We start from the raw sequence: 21,567 nt of genomic DNA, 5'->3' as shown, positions 1-21,567 counted from the left end.
TGGTCTACACTGCATTTTGCCTCATGAGAACAGCACACAATGACAAAAATGCAAGCCAAACATAGCTTTTAAAACTGTCTTTTGTTTTAAAAATGTCAAAAGGACTTTTCATTTTAAGACTGAATGTTCAACATAAGGTGTAAAAATAAAATTCTCATTGGAGTGGTGTACATTCAGTTTTCTCCCTACTTCCCCAACTGAATGTTGATTTTAATTTATATGGAATCACTTATCCTTTTCTTTTTGGTTCAGGGTTATTTTATATTTATTCACCTGCTATGTTCAGTTTAAGGTATGAAAAAGACTACATAAATCTTTGAAATAGAATCGAGTGTTGTTTGCACAGGGTAGTTTCTACTAATACTTTAGGCGGAGGCACTGTTGGTCAACTTTTCCATTTGTAGCAACAATGGATTTAGCTATGAAAAAAAAGACATTTATTGGCCTTATACTTCTTGAAGTTTTTTGCCCCCTGAATATTTTAATTAATTAATTTATTTTTGCTCTGTTGGGTCTTCGTCTCTGTGCGAGGGCTTTCTCTAGTTGTGGCAAGCGGGGGCCACTCTTCATCGTGGTGCACGGGCCTGTCACCATCGTGGCCTCTCTTGTTGCGGAGCACGGGCTCCAGACGCGCAGGCTCAGTAGTTGTGGCTCACGGGCCTAGTTGCTCCGCGGCATGTTGGATCTTCCCGGACCGGGGCCCGAACCCGTGTCCCCTGTACCGGCAGGCAGACCCTCAACCACTGCGCCACCAGGGAAGCCCGCCCCCTGAATATTTTAAACCTTTCTTTTACTGAAATATATTGTAGGGACTTTCTTATTTCTCCCTTCTTTCCTTTTTCTCCTTCCTTCCTTTCTTCCTTCCTTCCTTTTTTTCCTTTACATATTTAGGTTTAAACTCCAGTTTTAACACCTGGTAACAGTGTCTCAGTTCCCTTACATATAAACTTAGATAATATCAAATCTAGACATAAGTATAAAATGAAGTAACACATGGGAAGGGCTTACGTGGTACAATGCCTGACTTCATGTAATTTGACAAAGTTATGTAGAAAATTAGGAATGCCGTCAAAAACAATGGGTATGATCAGTCTACCCAATTTGGTTTTATTTTTGTAAAGCTGTCGTTTTTTGTTCCTTGCCTGCCAGGTGAGCCCAGGCAGTGCCCTAACTTTCAACTAGGTTCCTCCTTAGTATTTCTTTTTCCGTGATGGATGGGTCCCTGACCTGTCTGCCCAGCCGCTGTGTTTAAATACGCTCATCTGGTGTCTGCTTCAAATTGGACAGACTTCCTGGAGTCATAATTGCACCATCAGCTTGATGAGGTGGATGAAGACCATTCGATGATTTCAACCACAATTTTCTTACACTAGCTATGGACTCTGATTCAGATCTGATCCAAGTTTATATGTCACTTGTATCATTTTTTAAAAATCGCTGGTGTTTGAATTATAAGGAAGATCAAATAGAACAAATTTAAAAACTCAAATTATCTACCACCTAGATTTAACAAATGTCAAGGTTTGGCCACATGTACTTAAAATTCTTAAAAAGACTATTAAAAGTACAAATGAAATTCCTCCCTTCCCATCCTATCCTCTCCTTCCTTACCTAGAAGAAACTTCTCTTCTGAAGTTAGTATGTATCTATTTTATCTATGTTTTCTAACTTACCATACACTTATACTATCCTGTGCTTTTAAGACTTGCACATGTGAAAGACCTAGATGGGTGGGATGGGAGCTGAGGAGGGAGGTCCAAAAGGGAGGGGATATAGGGATATCAGTATACATATAGCTGATTCACTTCATTGTATAGCAGAAACTAACACAACAGTGTAAAGCAGTTTTACTCCAATAAAAAAAGATTTGCATATGTGATATATGTATCTCTCTGAATTAAACTTTTGTCTTCCAATAGTCAGATTTATGATTAAGGATATATTTAGGTCGAGGATATTTATTTTATAGTATTCATACAATAGAATCTTCTTATCGTGTGTGTGTGTGTGTGTGTGTGTGTGTGTGTGTGTGTGTGTGTCTGTGTGTGTGTGTTGGACATTTGAGTTCTTCCTAGCTTTATTACAAATAATGCTGGGAGGAGGATCTTCACACATGCAAGTTTTCTTGTCATATATGTAAGAATGTATATCCTGAAGTGGAACTGCTGTGTTGTATAACATATAGACTAAGATTTCTTTATACCAGCCTAGGTTGCCATGCTTGGTGCCATTCCAAACAAAAAGAGAAATCATTTGGAATAGGGTGTACCTGGTGTGATTTACTGGTATGAACATACCAGTACGAGCCCTGTCCTGGGTCATCACTTCCACAGAATGGTCATTTCTAAAGTGCCCTGACATTAGTAACATCTTACATGATTAATTTACTTTGTAAGGATTTATATGTCTTGGCTGGAAAATAATTCTACTAGATTAAAAATACTGCTACCCAGCAGGCTTTGAGAAGATAAAACGTAATCTCTCATTTTCTTTGAGATTAGAAACCGATGAACAGCAGGTTGTTGTCTAAATAATGAACTTTGCTAAAATCATGAAAGCATGTCCTAAAAATAGACAAAAATCCACTTTATCGGGATTTTGTTATCTAGTTTTAAAACCTAGCTGGTGGTTAGTATTTACTTCGTGTAACGCAAGTGGATCATAGCTAATCACTCATCCATTTGTATCTAAATGTTAATTGTTTGTTAACAGATAACGCTTTCTCAGAATGAAAGGAGTACTTGAAAAAAAAAAAGGAAAAAAGAAAACGAAGAAAAAGCCTCACACATAACTTTTTGGATTTGATTTTATAGTAGCAGTTGAATTGAACATGATTAAACAGCACTGATCTTGAATTAAGAGGTTTATGAGTCATATATCCATGAATATTTGGGAGACAAAAAAGTAGTCAGAAATAATCATTATTATTTTAAAATGTTAAATGTATGAACGAATAAGTAACATTTAACATCTTTGAGAGGCAAATCCATGTTTGATTTTTGTTTGTATCCTTTGTGGTCTCAAGCACAATACCGTGTGCATGAAAAATGCTAAATAGCTATTGATGAGTGAATCAATTAACAAGTGGACAAGTGATGCTTAAAGTGATGACAAGAGATGCACAGATTTGTTTGCTTTCTCATTAGGAATAACATCAGGCAAAGGAATATTAAATTAGAAAATGATCCTAGTGTCATATCTTACTCTAATATTAAGGGTGTTTTTTTCTTTTCTGGTAGTAGATGCTTTGGGTAATTCAAAATTAGAGGGGATATCTATTCTGTAATATTTAAAACCTATTCCCCAAAGTAGTATTTGTTCATTCAGTTGAAAACTTTTAGCACAATGCCTCTGACATTTGTAGCATCATTAAAAATGTACTCAGCAGTTAATTATAATTCTTTTTTAAGCTTTTTTAAGCTTAAGTAAGACAAATACCCAGACTTTTGGGTTCTGCTACAACCATTTGCTAGTACATGACAGATGTTTGGATAGCTGTGACCAAGCAGACTGGTCATTTCAGGGTTTGTTTGAACCACATGCAAGAGAAAACATAATGTTGAGACAGAATGTTGAAGAATGTGTAAACCAGGCAATTAATATGATGAGTAATGACGAGTATTATTTTTAATGGTACAAAACAAATTTTTCAGAATATATGTGCACCTAGGAAGTATGGTTTCAAGAAATGATATAAACATGTTTTAAAATACAGATTTGTGATTCAAAATATATTTTCTCCCATGGTTACAATAAAAATATTTGGAAGCCAGTCTCTTAAGGGACCCAAAAGGATAGGTCTCTTAAAAAGTGACTATAACAAGCAGAGAGAGGCAAAAACCAGGAGAATGTGGTATTATAAAAAATAAGGATAGAGGGCATTTTTAAAAAGAAGGGAATGGGCACCATTATTACTTGCCGTAGTGATATCAAGTAAGATAAGGTGAGAAAGGGCTAATTTGATTTAGCAGTAAGGAGGCCAGAGATGATTTTGTTTCATTTCAGTGATGAAATTGGGCTTGATTAGGTTCAGGAGGCAATAGTATTAAGGAGGTAGAGTCAGGTAAATAGAGATCACTTTTAAAACTTGACTGAAGGCAAAAGAAAGAGGAAGTAGAGGCAGTTTATAAAACCTAAGTATTTTCTTATCTATAAAATAGATACAAGAATACTTACATCAAAAGGCTAGCCTGTAGCTTGGGCACAATGCCTGGAGAGCATGTAGGACTCATTAAATGTGAGCCACCATCACCACCACCACCATCATTTCTGGAGGTAGTTAATCTCCAAAGGTTCTTTTAGTATATTACCACCCTATCAGTCATTGGTAGCACTAACTTTGTTATTCTTACCTACTACTTTACAATTCTGGATATGAGACTCAGTGATTTTATATGTATGGAAAAAGGGTATAGGGGAGGATGTGGTATAAATTAACAGTTTACAAGAGGACTAGGGCTAGACTTTTTAGCCTATTAATCCAAATTCTGTGGAAAGATTTTTAAACACATATAACATGTACTGAGTATTTACTGTGTGCCAGACACTCTTCTAAACATTTCACATTCATTTAATCTTTGCAGTCACCCTACAGGGTAAGTGTTCTGAATACATTCTCATTAAATGAGGCACAGAGACATACTAAGAAGTTAAATAAGCATGTAGCACATATTGTTTTATTGTATCCATGTTTTGGGTCCTTTTGGGGAAGAAAAAGGTTAAAAAAAACCTTAAAACCAAAGAGAGAGGGAAAGGGAGAGAGAGCGTGACCGCATTTAAGTTCTTTCTTTTTCTTCTGTCCATGAAAAAGAGTGAGGTTCATATGCTAAGTCTTCAGAATAAATCCACTCCTGTAATGTTTATCAATCATCCTTTTTTGAAAATTCTTCAGGTAGGGCTTAGAACACTTGGAGAAGACTGTACAGTTCCTCTGTCAACTGGGCAAGGGAAAGAGCTGTTGCTGCACTGTTTTTAAATGAGTAAATCAAAAGTGGCTGCTGGACATACCTTCACCACGCACTGTTGATATAAATTGAAGTGATCACTGCAAATAAACAGAGTTAGAAGCTATTTCACGTTTGGGGGAATGGGAAGGAGATGGTTGGGACAACTATTGGCTGTGGAATTGGAAATACAATTTCACTATGAAGCATTTCCAAAGATACTGCAGGCTAAAATTTCAAAGTATCTCCAGAGGATTTAGTTTTATTACTCACACTGATGTCAGTGGGAACTGGGCAGTTATAGCCTTGGCTGCTCTCTGGAACTTTGCCTGACTACTCCTGTTTCAGCCATTAGAAATTATTTGTTTCACAGTCTCTCTCTGCCCCCCCCATCCGTATAAACCAATCTCAAGTAACTGATGTTAAGGTAATTCCAGAAAAGTGGTCCCAAAGAACAGCCACTAGCTCTGAACCGTCAGCCAGAGAATACAGATGACCCTCTCTTTGTGAAATGAAGATTGCCTATGAAAGCAGTTCTCTCCATGTGAAAGCTGATCTTCTTGTTGACTTCCGTTATAAAATTGGAGGCTTGCTCCCCCAGAAAGTCTCTGAGAAGTAAAATAGAAACACATTTAAAGGCAGCAGATTTTAAAAACATATTTAAAACTGATTAATGCAATATATCTGAACATTTAAGCAATGAGTTTGAAATAGTAAGAGTTATTGTGTTTCTTAAGTTGGCTTTCATTTGAGAAGTAAATTAATCAGTTCAAACAGAACAAAAAAAAACCAGTTGGCTCAAAGTTTTTTTCAACTTCTTTCAGTCTCCATTCCTTCACATTCTGTAACAGAATGTTGTTTATAGTTCCCTTTGCTTGGACAGACTATGCCTCCTGGTAGTTTAAGCTTATCCTAGCTTATCATTATTGCTTTTTAAGATAATAAGCATGCTTATCTGGTTGAAGGGGAGGGAGACTATCTAGAAGCACGATGGGAACAATTTAAACGATGAGAAACGGAATTAACCATATTCATATTCCATAGTTCAATTTCATATTCTTCAGAAAGGCATGTTGCTAAATGCTGTATCTTATCCTGTAGGGTTTTCATTTACTCTCACCTGAATTCCACTTTCTGGACAAAGTGTTACCTTCCAGTCTCAGTGAGGTCAGACCTAGCACCAGGTTCTCTTGACTGACTTCTCTAAACTCATCACATTTTTGAGCATCCATTTCCCTTGACTCTTCTTTATTCTGTATTCTTCTGGTTGCAAATTTTGATTTATATTTAAGTAGTCAGCAACTAGGCAACTGTCTCCAATACCTAACTGTTTGACAGTATTGGCCGATTAACATTACCTATTGCCACTCAAGGTCACTAGACAAAAGATGTTGGCCTCTAGGGAGGCTCATGGCTACTCTCTGTACCACCACCCCTCATCACTGTCCCTTACTTCATTCTTGGGCAGGCTGAGAGGAATATTTTACGTTCAAGGATTGTAGTGAACTAAAAATGGCTAGGAATCCTATTTTGGTTTATTTGCCTTTCTCCTGAATTTGGGCCAGCCCTCTGACTGCTTGACCAATAGAATGAGGTAGAAGTGACACTGTGTCTGTTCTAGACATTGACTTAAAACTCTGGCAGCTTCAAATGCGTTCTTTAAATGCATGCAGTTGGGGTACATTCTCTTGGACATCAGCTGATCTTCTGGGGGAAGCCCCAACCCCATAGAAAGGATGCATTCAGGTGTTCCGGACAACAGGCTCAGCTGAGCTCCCAGCCCACAGCTAGTGTCAACTGCCAGCCATGTTGAGTGAGTCAGCTTTGATGCTCCAGCCCAACTGAGCCCTCAAATGACTACAGCCCCAGCTAACAACAGGTGGAGCAGAAGAACTTCCTAGCTGAGTGCAGTCAACTTGCAGAATTGTGAGAGAAAATAAATAGTGTTTTAAGCCATTAGAGTTCGGGGTGGTTGGTCACACAGCAATAAGTAACAGAAACAGGGGTATTTGTTCAGTTATGGTACTAGGGACTGGAAATGTCAAAATGAGGAGAAAAGGGGTTTACGTTCTGAGACTTTGTTGGTATGGTTTTCTCCATGTCTACAGTTTGCTTCTCCTCCTCCGCTATGTTGTGTCTAGTCTGATGGTGTGAGAAGCACTGAGCTCTCCTTCCTTTTTGGAGTTGGTAGCTACCCTGCTTCCCTCACCTCCTTTGAAAATCAGTTCTAGGTACCAGAAGGACTCTTAGGCCTGCCTAAGCTAGCCAAAGATGCCTCCTTCATTCTGATATGTTTCCAAGGTTCTGCAGTGGGATTTCCTTTCCAAAGCTTTGAATAAGGTTTTTCCTCATCAGATGTTCTCTATCCATAAGTCTCCCTCAGGGAACTTGAAGAAGGTGGCTGTAGCAGAATCAGATTTAGATATTCATGATCCTCAGCCCTGGCCATTCTCTTGCCCTTCTCATCCATCATAACCATTTTCAGTTGGGCTTTTTAGACAAAAGGATTATGTGTCTACATGCCCATTTCTGCTACTAAGCCCAGTAGCCTCCTAGAGGGCAGTAATCATAGCTTACTCATCTCTGCCTCTAGCTTACAGGAGAGTCTGTCATATAGCCCTCAGCAAAAATACTCTGTGGAGCTAAACTGGTGGCCAGGACATTAAAGAACACAATTTATTCGTGTTCTAACTTTGATTAACTAGGAGCCTGGCTATGTTATGTTCTCTAACATATGACTAAAAGTCATTAGTTAATTAACCTAAACAGACCTTTATATCAGCCTCTTCCTTTCCATGCCTTACACCATCTGTTGCTTACTTTTCAGGTATATGTTAGGTATAGGAACAGTCACCTGCAAAGGTAAGAACTATGTATTTATAAATGTCTTTGTTTTAACTGCCCCCATTCTTTTAATGTCCTGACCTTAACTTCAGTAATTTCTTGACTGTTCTGTGGCTACTCAATCAGTGTTTTGGTATTTTACTTAATAAAGAATTATTTCAGTGCTTCATCTCTTTGCAGACACTAAATGTGGCTAAATTAGATGTAAAATTGTTATCAATTTTCTGGGACTTTTGGTTTCTAATCAGCATTGGGACTATTCCATGTTCTCTATTACCCTAGGTTCCAGGCTGTCACTTGTTACTGTTCTGAGCCCATTCTGTACCAGTGTAATTCATTCTCACATCTAAATCTGCATTCCATGTCATTGTTTTGATAGTAGTTCAAAAATGAAAGCATCACTCCATACTCTAAAACTCTCATTCTTTTTCATCATCTTCTTTTTTGTTTGTTTGTAATCCTTAGAGCATTCAATCCTCCATTTTAAAAATGTACTTACCATTCTACAGTTACACACTGCCTACTCAACTTTCCCATTTTGTTTGTTGGTTATAAACAATGCACCAAAGAAATGATAGACTAAATGGACCTTGTTTTTGCCCAGATGTTTTCTTGATTCAGCAAACCAGTGAAGCAACTCTGAAGATGTTTGGAGTGGGCAGTCTGGGCTACATATTCTCCACTTGACTCTTTGGATCCACTTTATACTTTTGTTTCCCATCCTGCTCTGTGTGCGGAGAGGCTGTCCTCTAATAAAAGGGCCCTGTTGAAATAATGGGCCCTGTTGCCGTCTGGTTTCTAGTTGGGTTCAACCTATGGGAGGTACTGGCAGGAAATCAGACAACGGGAAGATAAAGAAGCCTTGGTATATGTCCCCCCTTCCTAATTCCCCCATCCTTACTTTAATATGGTTCTACCTGTAGCTTTGTTCCTACACCAAAGGCCATAGCTGTTAAGGTGAGTTTCTTCCTGACAGGTATGCATCTTGCTAGTTTTGCTAATCATGTCTTTCCCTCTTTAGTTGCAATGGTTTCTTACATATTGTAGCCCTGGGTTTTTTCACCATTCCTTTTGTTTCTTTTAAGCTTGACTATGCCTTGTAAATTGTTTCTCCCGTAGATTGTCTATGATCACTCCTATTGTGTTATCTCTTTTCTGTGAGGAATTTTCAGGGTTAAAACTGCAAGTATTTATAAGCTATCCTCAATTTTTAGACTACAGAGAACTTCAAATTGTATATTTCATCAGAGTCAAAGTCATTCTGTGTACATTTAGGCAAGATATTGGACAACATGTATGCCTGACAGTGAATATTTAAAAGTCATTAACTCACTTCTCTCCAAATCAGTATAACCCAAGGGATGCTACTTTTCTAACAAATCACCGTTAAACTTAGTTCACCTGTTACTAACAAATAAAACTATTTTTTCCACATGGCACCCTGTCAGTCATGTTTATTCCTTCCTTCCATGATATATTCTCTCTTTACCACTTCATTCACATTTCCTCTGGATGTCTGTGTTGCAGTCACAGCTTTGAAGATCTCATATGAGCATGATTATAAAATGATAAGATTTAGGGGTTTTCCCCCCTTCTTAAAAATTCTTAAGACCTGCTGTAGACTCATACCATAAGTCTCAGCATTATAATCAGTCATTTGTACATCTAAATTGTCTGGGACTTCTGAACTTTAGTAGTTAGAATCCCTGTTTGAATAACTATCCCCCCTGCCTGTTTTAAAAATTTCATTTGACTTTAGGGCTTTTCTTCTTTCTCAAAGTTTTAACATGCTTTCATGGTCAGTTTGCACTTTTGTTCATTTTGCTATTTTGAAGAACTCCCTCACCCTTGCTTTCTTCCCAGATGTTAACAGACTTGTTACCATTGCCTATTAAAAAGCAATGCTTCTATTCCTTTGCTATTTACTTTCAAAATTCAGTGTATAGGACTTGTAACAACTTGTAACTAGATTTAGTATAATATACTTTACATAAGTTACAAAATTTGCATCATCCATGGCAGAAACTAGGCAAGTATGTTAAACCATCATCAGTGAAATTGATAGAAGAGGATTTTTAAGTCCAGTTTGTTTAGTTATAAAATAATAAATTGAATATTTATGTATCTGTCTATGGATCTGTGTATCTCTCAATCTATATCTTGGTCAGCTTGTGGGCAATCTCATCTACTCAGTGGAAACCCCAGATTCCCCTGGTTTGGTTGTAAACTTAGAAATTCACAGAATTCCCAGAGAAGAGAGTTAAATTTTGACAGAAACCTCGTCCTCCCTGAGTATTACCTTTGTTTTTGTTTTTGTTTTTTTTCGATGACCTAATGCCTTTCTGGTCCTCTGATGAGTTTCTCTCATTCGGACTCACTATATCAAAAAAGTATTTATCCTTTTCTTATATATAAAAGAAAATGAAAACTCTGGTTTCTATTATCTTTAACACTTATTTTATTTGATTTTATTAATTTGTAAGACTTGCATTCTTTTCTTCTCTAGGAGAAAAAAAGATATTTTGGATATCCTAAGGTAATATTGAATATTTGATGACATGCTATCTTTATAGTATTCTAAATTCTTTGTATAATAGTCATTTCTAAGTATAAAGGATTAGATTATTATTTCACTAGAGTTATAGAAATGTTTTTTGCTGTAAGTAACCATTTTTACAACTACTCTTTGATTTAGAACCTGTAGTAACAAAATGCTGGACATATATTTAAGTGCCTTAGATCGATTTAAAATGTATTTTTCTCAATTTTTGAAACTCCTATTAACACAGTTGGTTTATCACTAGAGACATTCCTAGAAGAAAAGTGATTCTATTTGCAAGTGGAAGAAATCCATTTTACTCTTCCAAGACAAAAACATAGTGTCCATAGATTTCCTCTTTCAGAAGACTAAGTGAATTAGCATCCTTATACTCAGAATCTCCTTCTTCTTCCTCTTCCTCCTTCTTCATCAAATGAACTGTGTGAATTTTAATTTGGAATGTAAAAAGAGATGTTCACAAGCATTTTTACCCAGCACTTGCAAGCTCTTCACAGGAACAACTCTGGACAACAGTTATTACCACCTTCAGTTTGAAGCTGCATTCCAAACCAAGTTGACTGATTCCAAGATCAGTACTGTTTCCAGGTCACCCTGGTGGATGTGTAAAGAAAGACTGATCATTCCCATAAATTTTTCATTTTCACAAGTTATTCTAAAGAGAATAACCTTCCTAATTAAGAATAATTTATAACAGAAATAGCTTGGGTGATGAACAATTGCACTGGGTTTCAGCTTAGTGGTGGGGAGTCAGGCCCTTCTCTACAAATTATTTTGGCACTTTCTAGAGGAGCAGGGTACCATAGGGTTTTCCTATGCTTTCATGCTTTTGATACATAGTGATACTCCTGGAATCCTTGTTTGACCTTGTTGATTTCTTCTTGATTGTAGCCTTATGTTATAGTATAGTCTTAAGCTGATTTTTTTGTATTTGTAAGTATTTTCTATGTTTTACTGTTTACATGGGCCTATATTTTAGAGCTAGAGAGAGGTTGAAATATTATCCTCGATCTAAAGAGTAACTATGGATCTTTCTTCTGTTACTTCTTTATAGCAGTTTTCTTTGTCTTCACTAAATCCAGCCTTTTCTGTTGGCCCTTACTTTACCAGTTCTGAATTGTCTCATATTTAATCATAGTTTCAGGAAAAAAACCACATATAATATTAACTCTAGGAGACTATGATCCAGACCTCTTTATAAACCAAATTATAAACTTTATACTGAAACATATATTTAAACCAGGTATCACCATACATCCATATAATATTATATGCTCTACATACCTGATATCCTAGAATAAAAGACTTTTATTCTCTAAAACATGGTACTCAGCTGGTTACTAGTCTTCAAAGTCCTTTTCTCAGATACCTTACAGTCTACCTTTTGAAGGTGATTTCAGCCTTATTCAATAGTACCTCAATTTTCATTTAACAGTATCATATCTTCAACTTATTTCCTACATGGAGAGTTTTAATCCTACCACTCATCATTTAATTACTACTTCATTTCTTTGGCACCTCTTATCCTCCAAGAATTTACTTTTCCTTCTAAACTCTAGAGGAGAACAGAATTTCAAAATCAAATGAATGGATAAAGAAGATGTGGTATACACACACACACACACACACACACACACACACACACACACACACAGTGGAATATTACTCAGCCATAAAAATGAATGAAATAATGTCATCTGCAGCAACATGGATGGAGCTAGAGATTATCATACTTATTGAAGTAAGTCAAAGAGATAGAGACAAATACCATATGATATCACTTATATGTGGAATCTAAAAAAAATGATACAAATGAACTTATTTACAAAACAGAAATAGACTCACAGACATAAAAAACAAATTTATGGTTACCAAAGGGGAAAGGGGGGGAGGGATAAATTAGGAGTTTGGGATTAACAGATACATTCTGCTATATATAAAATAAACAACAAGGACTTCTTGTATGGCACAGGGAACTATATTCAATATCATGTAATAACCTATAATGGAAAAGAATCTGAAAAATAACATCTATTTTTCTATCTACCTACCTACCTACCTACCTGCCTACATCTGAATCACTTTGCTGTATACCTGAAAATAACACAACATTGTAAATCAACTATACTTCAATTAAAAGTTGTTTCTTTTGGAAAAAAAATATAAACTAGTTCTGAGCTCTTAGGCATTCTGTTCAGGGTTAGAAGCACAGATGCATCTATTTCTACCATAGACTCGGTCTCCTAAATTTTGTATATGATTAGAAAATGCAGGATAATATCTTAGTCCATGAGTCTGGTAGCTGAGTGGCTCTCAGGAGGTATTTAGATTTGTCCAGAGCATGATAGCAGTGAATACCAAAACATTTTATTGGTGATGATCTCTTAATTCTGGGATAGGGGGCATCCCTCCTTTCTTCTGGCTCTATTCCTCATTACCCAGACATAAATCATATCCTCACCAAGAGTACCTTAACCAAACAACAACACTCAAACTTGTTCAGAGATGCAAGTATTGATTTTAAAGTATATATAAAATACATGATAAAAAACAAAGGACAGTGATGAAGGCATCTCCCAGGCCTCCTAAAGGTGCTGTAGTGTTGGGAAGGGGAAGATGCTGAGATTTAGTATGTAACTTAAGATGTGTATCACGTGCAGCCTGGCATCTCCCACTGTTTTTTACTTCCTAGAGACTCAAAACTAGAAATTCAAGGCGAAAAAGGAAAAAGAGAGTGGATGATATTCCGGAAAGCAGATAATGAGAAAAGCTAAGCTCAGCACAGCACTCAACCTGTATGTTTCTTATCTCTTGTCTTGGAGAACTGAGCTTGTCAAATATCTCAACTCTCATTTTGATTATTACCTGGAATTTGTCATATTTAGTGAGTTTTTTCCAAGATTTAGGCAGACATTCCTTTTTCCAATTTGATTTTCTTACAAATTCTGGAAGTTGATTTTCATAATGCTCTAAAGAGAAATCTCCTTATTCAGCAAGACCCTTTGTTTCCAGCTTTAGTAAGAACAAGTATCCTATGAAAACTTTCCAAGGATCTCTGCTGCCCAGGAGTGAAAGTTTTCTTGGTCTAAAGAAATTAAGTCAATCTTAAGTATGAACAAGAATAAAAGATGTGTGAAACAGGAAGTGTTATTTGGTCCATAATATTTTAGGGTAGGTTTTGAGTAATAAGTAACATTATTTGTACAAGGAGTACAGTGACCCTGGACAATACATTTGATCGGCAGACCTACCTTGATATCAAGCCTTGGGTCTTATTCAACATTTAATACCCAGTTCCTTGTATGGAACCTGACATACAATAGAAGCTCAGTGAATATTTGTTGACCTAGTGCTTCCTATTTGTATTTCCCATAAAGTCCTATAAATTGCAGTGATCCTGTAAATAGTAGGGGCTCAAAGAATCTTGACTAATGAGAGAACTGATAATTTCTAATTAGCTGAGCTAGCTATAGCCAATGGAAGATTCTATAGCCATTACAGACACTATTTGGTAGAATTTTAAGTAACTTGGGACATTTTTGTGATGTAATACTAAGTTAAAAAAAGCAGGACATTAGAGTCATGGTTTTTCTCACCCACCTCACTTGAACATTTTCCAATGATATTAATTATTCCACAGATATTTTTAAAATCATAATAATTAGCTCATCTAGGTAAAATGAATTGTGTGAGGGAGAAAAGTCCCCCCCCTTCTGGCTGTTTAAATTTAGCTTGGCAATGGGGCAAAATATACTCTCCCCAAAAGTTTACCTTTGAGAACGAATTAGCTTTGGTCATGTCCTGGTAGTAGCTCTCGTCTGCTTTATGTGTAAGAGGTTAGACTCCTGAAGTCATGTATTTAATGCTTATTTTTTAAGGTATCTGAACCCCTTCTCCCCTAAAATGTTTTTCTTTTTCTGGGATTCTCTGTGTTTCATAGGATGTTTGCGTTTTATGAAACCTCAGGTATCATTTGGCTTAAATTCCTCATAATGTAGATGAAGAAATTGAAGCTCAGAGTAATAAAGGGGAAATAGAGAATTATCACTTATTGTAAATTAAATATGTGCTGGACATTATGCTCTGCTCCATGCATACATCATCTGTTTTATAACTTCAAGTTAACCTTCATTTGTAAATGAACATCTAGTTAACCTTTTACTCCCCTGGCCAAGAAGAAAATACTTTAAAACTTATTAGTGTACATTAATTAAGAATTATTTTAATCACCAGAGGGATTAATATACTTTTTTCAGAAACCAGATAAAAATTAATGGTGATTAAAAGCCAATGAAAAGAGTTAAGATTTTGATTGTCATACTATTCTTTTCCCAGTTTCCTTGATCTACAAGGCAGCCTTAACAATCCTTTTACTCATGAAGCACAATGACATTTTAAAATTACTATGTGGAAGGTGATTGCCTAGCATAATCTGTTCTCTCCTTCCACAGTAACAGAACTGTTACTTAATTCCAGGAAGAAACACATCCAATTAAAAAGTTACATTTCTCAACCACCTCTGTGTCTAGGGATGAATACTAAGATGTTAACAGAAGATGCTGAGTGAGACTTATCAGAAAGCAATTTTTTCCCCTTGCCGTTCCCTACAGTTTTTTGTCTGGATCATGAATATTATGAGTAGAGCTCCAGAGGACAGAAATAGCGTGGTTTCCTGGTGGCATTGGAGAACTACCATACAAGTCTCAGCTGCCCACTGCTGAACTTCTAGATGAGAGAATAAATTTGTATGTGTTTAAACCGCTGTTGTCAGATTTCTATGACTAGGTACAATTCCCAACTGATACACAGCTTATGACAGATTTGGAAGAAACCATTAGTGTTTTTAAACTGTGCTCCTTCGTTTTGTTGTTTCTTGGTGTTGTTCAGGGCGTTACCTGGGAAGGGTTGGAAAGAAGGAAGGCATGATTCTCAACTTCTCTGTGCCGGTCCATGAAAACATCTCTAATAACATCTGTTTTATTATTTGGACATCCATGTGGCATTTCATTTGAACTGGGGTCCCATAGCTTAAAGTAATTTGAAAACTGCTGAGTTCTAGTTCAAAGTTCTCTTCATATAATTGCTAAAACAGTCACCATGTTTCAGGCATTCTTCTAAGTGGTTAACATATAATAAATCATTTAACTCTCTCAATAACCCTGTGAAGTAAGTGCTATTACTATTCCCACCCTGCACACAAGGAAACCAAGGAACAGAAATATTAACTTGTGCAAGATTACAAATCTGGTATGTGGCATAGCTGAGATTCAAACGTGGGGCAGCTTGCTCCACAATCCAAGCTTTGAACCACCATCCTGTCTCTGCACGTGATTCTTAAATTAATGCTCATGGAATGTAAGTGATTTTCTCAAGTTCGAACAACAAGTTTGTGGGACACCTGAAGAAGCTCTCAGATCATTTAACTCTAATGTTCTTTCCAGAACACCAAGCAGGATCCTCCTTCTCTTAACAGTTTTTTCCATGTGACACAATAAATTGTAAGTCACTTTTCCAGGGGCTGCAGTTGCAAATGAATGACACCCATCACAGATAAATCTAACTTTCAGCTTCTAGCTTCTTTGTAAAAAACAGTTCTCCTGAATAGTGTAACAGTGACACCATACTTTACTGAAATCTTTTCTACCCCTGAGCTTTCTTTTAAACGTTAATATCATCTCTCTTCATATACTTCAAACCTTCTATTAATCACAGACTTTGAAAAGTCTTAAGAATTCTGGAGTGCAAGTTGTCTAGTCTCAAATAGCTGGTAAAATCTTTCTTAAGACCTTGCTGTATTAGTCCTACTTAAATCAAATAAACATCAACTAAATATGGCTCCATTGCTACCATTTCTTCTGCTGATACATTAAAAAAATCTAGCCTTATGACTGTTTCCTTATAAGCCACCAATGCACAATACTATAGATATGTTAAACCTTTTTTTAGTCATATATGATACAGTTACTTTCCTAGTGGTTTATTTTTTACATTTTAAATATTCTTTACTATATATATTTCATCCTTATGTGGTTATATTTACTATTCTTTATGGCTTCTGCTTTTGCTTTTGTCCCCTGTCCATGCCAAGATGAAGTATATTCACTGTATACTTTTTAAGTCTTTTGTTGTTGTTGTTGTATATGTTATATATGACTTTTAATTACCTGAAATTCATTTTGGAGTATAATTCGAGGTATGGTTCTAATCATATTTTGCTCCCAAATAGTTTGCACTTGGCTCAGCATTTTCTGTTGAATAATATATGTTTTTCCCCACTGATACAATATGACAACTTTAGGGAAAGTGCAAGTCATTAGAAAGCAACTCCAACATGCAACTGCAACTCTTTTTGTTTGTTTCAGCCTCCAGTACCACGGAGGCAGCGTCCATGTTCCTATTGCAGTGTCATCTCCTCTGGGAGATGCCTGTAGCATCACTCTCATATCCCCACAACACAAAGTAGCAATGCTTTCTTCAACTCCCTCTCCTCCATGTATCTTAAATCTGTCAGCTTCTCTGCTCTGTCACCTTGTCATATAAGCCACCAACATTTCTTGCCTAGACTACTATAAAACCTCCTGATTTTATACATGTAATTGTCTCTTTCTCCAAATCATTCTCTACATACATCTCTGTTGCACTATATATATATGTGAAGGTTTGTACTTTGATTCTACTAGTCACCTTTAGACTGCCACCTTTTAAAAAATATCCTTAATCCCCATTTTTTGCTATCGTCTATTGGTGTCCGACTAAGAGCATTGCTGAAGTTAGCTAGTATCATCTTATTCTCCCTTCAACATCACCTCACTTAGAATCTGATATGAAGTCAGACTAAGTAGTGATAGGTCTCAGACACTTCCAAATATTTACTTCCAGAATGAGAGTTATCCCTTCCTAAGTTGGAACTTCTGTGGACAGAATTGGAATTACTTAGGTCACGAGTACTTGAGAAAGCAGAGAAAGAGTGAAATGGAAGTCCATAGAAACATCCTAAAGTGACAGATCTCAGAGAGCACCTCCTTTTAGAAGAAAATGAATACCTTTGAAAGGAAGTTGTATCCCTTCATAATTTCATCCAGGGATGGTACCAGGGAAGCCAGTGATGAGAGAGGCCCTGTGAACTAGGTTAGGTTCTTGGATGTAAAACTGGCATGACGTGACTACACAGAAAATATGTAATATTTATATGTTAAAACTCTAATATAGCAAATATATATTTAAACGATATAAATAAAGACATATTTTAAAATTAAAAAAACTTTGTGGTAAAATACACATAGTATTTACAATTGTAACCATTTTTTAGTATACTGTTCAGTAGTGCTAGGCATATTCACATTCACAAACAGTCCACAGAACTCTTTCCATCTTGCAAAACTGGAACTCTATACCCATTAAACAACTCCGCATTCTCCACCCATCACAGCCCCAGAAGGGTTATATTTTAAGGAAACTAAAGAGAGATCCCACAATCAATGAAACCTGGGCAGGTACCTTGGCTTTTTTCCTCTGTTCCAGTAAATTCTTCTTGTTCTTTTTTTTTTTTTTTTTTGGTTTATTTATTTATTTATTTGCCACGCTGTGCGGCATGCAGTATCTTAGTTCCTTGACCAGGGATTGAACCCAGGCCCTCAGCAGCGAGCCCAGAGTCCTAGCCGCTGGACTGCCAGAGAATTCCCAGGAATTTCTTGCTAACGGCTGGCTTAAAAGAATTCAACTCCTTCAAAGATGAATTATGTGAAGGGATAAATCCAATTTTTGTATGGTGGAACTATGAACAAATATGTAGAAAAACTTTGTATATGAAAAAAAAATGCAAGAAAAATATTGCCTCAAGGTAGGAGAAAATAATAACCTAATTCTAACTTGAAAAGAAAAAATGTAATGAAGTAATTGCAGCTATGAAGGCAGACTGAAAGAAATAATACAAGAATTTGGTGGACAATATGGCCAGGCAATGGGAACCAAGACCAGAAAACAGGAGAAGGAAAAAAGGAAAGTGGCAGAATTCAGGAAAGAAATAAAAGTAAATGAGATCATTTCAGGAATGGAGACTAAATTGCAAGAACATAAGAGTGAATAGACATTACAGAAAGCATGGCAAGAATGAGATGGGTTAGTGGTAAAAGCAAACAAAATGAGGCAGAAAGTAAGAAAGATTTCAACAGATTAGAGGGAAATTTTATCCTTAGGAGACTGACAAAAGAGATTTAACATGCACATATTGGAAATTCCTGAAGAAGAAAACCAAAACATGGACAAGAACAAATATTTTAAAACATAAATCCAAAAACTACTTCTGAAATAAGGAAAAATAACAATTTATATTTAAAAAACACTAGAAGAAAGCACAGGAACTAAGGAGAGTGGTAACTAATGGGAATAAATTAGAAGAATGGGGAAGATGCAGACAGGGGTGGGAGCAAGATTTCCCTGCTTCTATCTTTTTACATGGTTTTGATTTTGAAACATCTGACTATATCATCTATTAAAAATATGATAAAATTTTAAAATGCCTGTCACGTGGTAGGTCCCTTAGATTATAAAGCATTTTTATGGGCCTCATATTTTTTTTCTTCTTTAAATTTTTGTATGAGGAAAGTTCTTTCCAGGCCTGATCTGTAAACTGACTGTGTGGCTTGGCCTTGGCTCCTCACCAAACAGTTATTTTCTACTATGTGCCAGTCATCATGCTAGTAATTGGGCTACATCACTGAAAACATAAAAAAGACAAATCTCCCATCCTCATGGAATTTATATTCTTCTTGCGGAGGAAGGGGAAAGAGAATCAAATATACGTCAGTAAAAGGTATAGTATGTTAGACGATGGTAAATGTTCTTGGGAAAAATGCAGAACATGATGGTATAGGGAGTAGGGGAGCTGTGCAGGTGCTTGTAATTTCTGACAAGGTCTTTAGGAAAGGCCTGCTGGGAAAAGAGATTCCTCCGTTATTTTAACCTGTAGTGCCCCTAACTAGATTTCTGCTATTCCGTAGGTATTAAATTTGAATATTTTAGGCAGAAGGAGGAATTCCTGGTTTTATTTCTTCAGCTTATTTTGGTGAGAAATTTTATTTTAAAAATATTCTTAAGCTTTTTGTGATTCCTTATTAGAAATGGTGAATTAAAACAAACTAACTCCCCAAACAAACCAAATTGTAATTTCTCAAGTCCCTCATTCCATGGATCTTCTTGGGTCAGCCAGATACCCACATGTAAGTACCTTTTAGAGCAAGTATATTACCAGGAAAATTATTTCCAGAACTTGTGCCCAAAAAGTTATTAAAGGGAAGGATGGGGAGGAGGTTATTAGAAGAGCTGTGATTCTACTAAAAAGCAGCTCTCATACCCTAGGTTGGAGGCTTCTCTCTTTCTGATAAGTGAAGGGAATCTGTGTCCAAAATGTGGTGGTAAATGTTCTTGGGAAAAATTCTTCCAAGATTTTACTAATTCCATTACTATCTGACTTTGTGAAAATGGGGGGAATTTACAGATTAAGTGTCCACTACTTCTGAAATTTTCAGTCTTAAAGAAACTTCTTTCATCAATGAGGAGGTGGGGGTAGACGAGTTAGGTATTGCCCAGATTCTGTCAAGAGAACCTAGAGGCTTCTTTATCTTTTATTTTAAATTTAATCTAATTTCATTCCAAGTATTTTGTTATATAATTTAAAAAGTCAAATAGTTCTTCAAGGATTATAATGAGAAATGAGAGCCCTCTGCTTTATTCTGCCACAATCTGATCATTATACCCCAGTGGAAATCATTTTCAGTATTTTAACCTCTACATTTCTAAATGGCATGCTCAGATTGCCGTTTTTGACCTTTGAACTTCAGATACTATACATAGATTCCTACTGTGAAACATGAGTATTTAGCTCTCTTATATCTGCTACCCCACTACAAAGTTTTTTTCATTTTTATAACATTATTAATATTATTTATAATTGACACATCCATTGTACATTGCTTTGCTTGGTCATCTTTTTATTTTTTGAGTTGATAAGTGATTCGTTTTTCTTCTGCCTTGTTTTCTTCTACACACCTATTATTAATTTATCCCCAGATTCTTACCAGAAATAGGAATCTCTTCTCAAAGAGGCCAAACATATCAGGTAATATATCAGTTTTATTTATTTATTTTTTGAGATATCGCTTCTGGGAGCCTTCCGTTCCCTCAATTTGGTTTTTTGCTTATTGGCTTTGCAACAGTGTGGCCCAGAGCTACCCCTTCATCATCATCAATGTGAAAATTTTCATAAGACTCTTTTGTCTGGATCCCATGTTTCTTGAATTTCTATTCTGGATTTAGGTCCTTGATTTCATGGGGAACATCTTCCAGTAATATAAGAAACTGGTCATTGGAGTCAAGTTGTTTGAGACTTTGCACATCTGAAAATATCTTTATTTTCACACTTGGGTGTAGAATTCTAGATTGGAAATCATTTCCCATCAGACTTGTGAAGACTTTGCTAAGTTAGTTCATTGTCCTCTAGCTTTCAGTATTGCTGTTGAAGTGTCTGACGCTATTTTTAAAACTTTTTACCTTGAAATAACTATATTCTCACAGGAAGTTGAAAAAATTGTACAGTCACATGTGTCCTTCTCTCAACTTACCCCAATATTGGGAGGTTGATCCATCCCAATGGGAACAACTATATAGCTGTAGTATAATATTAAATGATGCTATTTTTATTCCCATTCCTTTGCAAATGGCATATTGGTTTTTTTCTGAAAATTTCTGAACTTATAGGTATCACCCTTCAGATATTCTGAAATTTTATGATAATGTACCTTGGTACGAATTTTCTTTTTTTCCCATTCAATGTGCTGTGTATTCAGTGGGTCTTTTCTTCCCGGAAATTTTATGGAGTTTCTCATAGTTTTTTTTCTTCCACTTCCATTTTATCTGCTTTTTTTCTTGAATTCTATTATATGTGTCATAGACTTTTTGAAAAATAATCCACTTAAAAATATTTTCCCTTCTACTTTTCTTTATTATTACAAGAGCTCTCCTAAATTTTATCTTCCCATCATTCTATTTAATTTTAATTTTTTTTAACTTTGCATGAGTGTTTTTGAACATCATCCTCTTCTTTTCTTAAGGATACATTAACTTTCTAAAAAATTGTCCTGAAGATATCGATTATCCACTTTGTTTTCCCTGGGTCCATTTTCACATTGAAGGTCTGTCTCATGTGCATAGGAGGATGGAGTGGAC

Source organism: Phocoena sinus, chromosome 5 (genome assembly GCF_008692025.1).
Source record: "Phocoena sinus isolate mPhoSin1 chromosome 5, mPhoSin1.pri, whole genome shotgun sequence".
NCBI classification, from domain to species: domain Eukaryota; kingdom Metazoa; phylum Chordata; class Mammalia; order Artiodactyla; family Phocoenidae; genus Phocoena; species Phocoena sinus.
Note: the sequence above shows the minus strand (reverse complement) of the source record.